Here is a 3,621-nt window from a genome sequence, read left to right as displayed (position 1 = left end):
CTACTATAGCTTTGTTGGGTTCCCGGAGATCGACACACAGTCAAATGCTACCATCTGCTTTGCGTTCTGCTACAATGGGAGAAACCCACTCGGAAGCATTGACTCTCTCAATGACATCAGCAGCAAGTAGCTTCTCAATCTCGTCAGGGACAGGCTGGCGGACTGAAAATGGTAGAGGCCTCGGCTTCTGTGCGACTGGTGCGATGAAGGTTTTCATCTTAACTTTGTGTTGCACACCTCTTAGAAGTCCCAGGCGAGGCAGAAACTAGTGGCCAAACTTGGTCCACAGTGTTGGCGGCATACCAAACTAAGGAGGCCCAAGGGTTTTTTATGCATGGTGCTTTGGGGAAGGCCTGAATTCAAAGCTGGAAGCTCTCTGCATTCCTCCGTCGACATTTGCAGGGAGCGCAATTCCTCTCCGATTATGCGATGGCCAAGGGCTTAACGGCATCCAGGCCAAGGAGAGATGTACCACATGGCGTAACATGAAAAGTTACAATGGCTTCTTTCCCCTTGTACGTGACTAGGGCGTGAAATGACCAGAGAACGGGAATCTTCCTGCGCGAAAAATCCAGCGATGTAAGATGGGAACTTGTCAGTTGTATTGTGTTTGCGAACAAGCCTTGGAGTTGGTGCTCACCCATAATAGACACGGCCGAGCCTGTGCCAACCAAGAAGTTCATGGTATGCACCCGTGTCCTCGCAGTAACTGGCGCGCCCTTGACATCACGTAGATGCCTGTACTCTTATCAGTACGGGCCGCCAAGATGCTAATGACACTGGTAGCATCATCTTCCGGAACGATCTCATGGACCTCTGCAGAATACTCTTCTCGGCTGCGATGGTAGCTGCGACATGCGCCCTTAAAGTGGCCTCGGCGTCCGCAGGCAAAACATGTGCGACCAAGCGCGGGGCATTCCGAAGGCGAACAACCTGGTGCGCAGCAGTTTCCGCAGGCATTTGCATTTCTAGGCCCGGCGACAACAGCGGCAGCGGCATTCACATCAGGTGAAGGTGCGCTTTACGCGCGTGAGCCGAAGTGGCGGCGGCACGGGAGGCGTGTGCCATTATCGCCGTTATATCGTCTACCCTGGCTGACTGCGCTGTCTTGCAACTGCTGCTGAATGCGCTGCACCGGATTGGCGAAGGCTTCGGATTCACGCTGGGTTTGCTGACGAAGCCGGGGTTCTTCGACAGCATGATCGAACGTAAGGTTATAGCCTTCCAGCAGCAATCGTTCTCGTAGCCGCGGGCAAGTGACGCCTGCTACGAACTGTTCACACAGGTTTTCTTCCGCTTGGGTGGTGAAATTGCAAAGAGCTGCTAACTCCCGAAGCGCTACGGCGTAATCAGTTATGGGGTCACCCTGCAGTTGACGGCGCTCCCGGAATCGATGGCGTTGAAGGCGGACGTTGCAAGGGGCGGCGAAATGCTTCGAAAGCATCTCAACGGCTATGTCGTACTCGTCGGGTGGGCGCGGGGCTCCAGTGGTCCCGTCTTGCGTTCCAGTAGCTGCAGTGGTTCCGATGATTCCAGCGGCGGCATCTGGCGTGGGCGTGACACCGGGTGCAGCACTCGTTAGCTTTGTCTTGGTTTGCGTCGTACTAAGCGGAAGCGTGTCGAAAATGCGCTGTCCTTCTGTACCGAAACAGTGAAGCAGGAGGGCTCGGCGACGAGGTGCGGGTAGCTCGGTCGCTCCGGACGCCAGCAGAAACCTCTCAAAGAGGCGTAACCATCAGGCCCATGAAACATCGGGCATGCCGGGGGGTGACAAGAAACGGAGGCGGTGGCATAATTCCCGTGGAAGACATCCTCGTCCCCAGAATGCCGTGTAGCCGGAACGGCGACACGTAAACGTAAACACACTACACCACTGTGCGATCCATGACAGTAACCCCATTTAATTAGCGAGTATAGTTTAAATACACACGAGCGCTTGGCGCCGTCCATTGTGTGTTCAATGGCTCAGAAAGCCATCTGGTGTCAACGAACAACACACTTTCTGTTGGCACGGCGTTTACACGCAGAACATCAAAAAAACTCCTGCCTGCCGAAGAAAGCGTGGCAGAAAAGAGGACAGAGAGAATAAAAATCATATATTATAATATTAATAATAATAATATTATTAATAGTCTTTATTTCCATCAATAAAAGTGATGGAGGAGGTGGGAGTAAAAGCGGAAAAAAAGAAATCGATTTACGAAGCTCCCAGGACCCTTACAGCTGGCAGCGACATCAAACCGCAATAGAGGGCAAATATCGACATTGTACTACGGTCTGCGTAGTGGAAATTTCGTAATTGCGCATAATTTCTCGCCCTTTCTGATCATAAAATCTCTTGATAAGAGAAAACCAATCACTTTCCAGCCCGTATTTTTAATCTCTAAGTCTCTTGAAAGCCTTCTCAGCAAGTTGCACAAGGCTAAGAAACTGAAAACTGGAGAACTTCTCATCCAGGTAGACAATAAACAGCAGTCCGATTCCCTCTTCCCACAAACGTGCATGGTCAATGGTGACATCAAAATCACGCCCAATCGAAGTTTTTATAGCTGCCTGGGCGTGATCTGTGTTAGGGATCCTAAGAGTGAAACTGAAGCCGAGCTGCTCGAGGGCCTTCGTGATCAGGGCGTCACGGCGTTGAGGCGATTAACCATGCGTGGAAACGAGCAGATAATACCAAACAAACACATAATTTGACATTTGACGGCTCAACAATTCCTGAGTCGGTCAACGCAGGCTTCATAAGATGCCCGGTACGACCATACTTGCCTAATCCACGCCACTGCTTTAAGTGTCAGCGGTTTCGGCTCGGCACAACCTCTTGTCGTGGTAAATTGACGTGCGCAAAATGTGCAACACAAGGTAACCCAACTAAAAATTGTGAATCCGAGAACTTCACCTGGGCAAAGAGCCAGGGACCACACGCTGCCTATTCCAGGAGCTGTGAAATGTTTAAGCAGGAGAAACAGATAATTGCCCCGAACGTCGACGAGAACAGTACCTTCCCAGAGGCACGAAAGGGGTTCACCTCTTTCACCCTGAGGATCTGCGGCGACGCAGCTCACTGGGGGGGGGGGAACCGTACCAGCGTCTGGTTTCGGCGGGGACCCAGTACCGACAATAGGACTTGGCGCCGACCCCGCCCCCTTGGGTTGCCTCAAGCAGCCGAAGACTTCACTACAGCGCTCGCTGAGCAAGCAGCGGCTGTGGTAGAAGCAGTCACCGTTGGGACCGATGCCCCTCCCGCATCTGCTTCCTCACCTTCATGCTTCCACTGGAGGTTGCGGAGGTGATAGACACTGGGGGTCCCGCATAGTCTCCCACCTTTGCCGCAACGCCTGTGCCCTTTGTGCTACTCCCAAACCCTTCGGCGGTAGCGGGTCAAAAAACAAAGGGTGTCCGAACGGGAGCCATGTCCAAGGGACCTGGTCGATCGGGCACCCCTAGGACATCCGAGAATATGATGGACGTTGGATCATTCCTGTTTTTGTGGCAGCGAAAGGACCGCGTTCCTGCGTCCAAACTTCTATAGGGGCCGAAAAAGCCCCTCTGAGACTCAAAGCCCCGAACGACGATACATAAACAAAACTCCAAAATCTGCGAACACTTCATAATTGGAAG

General features: G+C 52.4%; 1 pseudogene; it reads right to left on the bottom strand.

Moving 5' to 3' along the window:
- Positions 1–595: 595 nt before the first annotated feature.
- Positions 596–1,811, bottom strand: LOC144143258 (uncharacterized; annotated as a pseudogene).
- Between the last annotated feature and the right edge of the window lie 1,810 nt (positions 1,812–3,621).

Source organism: Haemaphysalis longicornis, unplaced genomic scaffold (assembly GCF_048455015.1).
Source record: "Haemaphysalis longicornis isolate Haplotype H1 unplaced genomic scaffold, Haemaphysalis longicornis Haplotype H1 scaffold_6, whole genome shotgun sequence".
Lineage (NCBI taxonomy): Eukaryota > Metazoa > Arthropoda > Arachnida > Ixodida > Ixodidae > Haemaphysalis > Haemaphysalis longicornis.
Note: the sequence above shows the minus strand (reverse complement) of the source record. Positions and strands in the feature narration are given on the sequence as shown.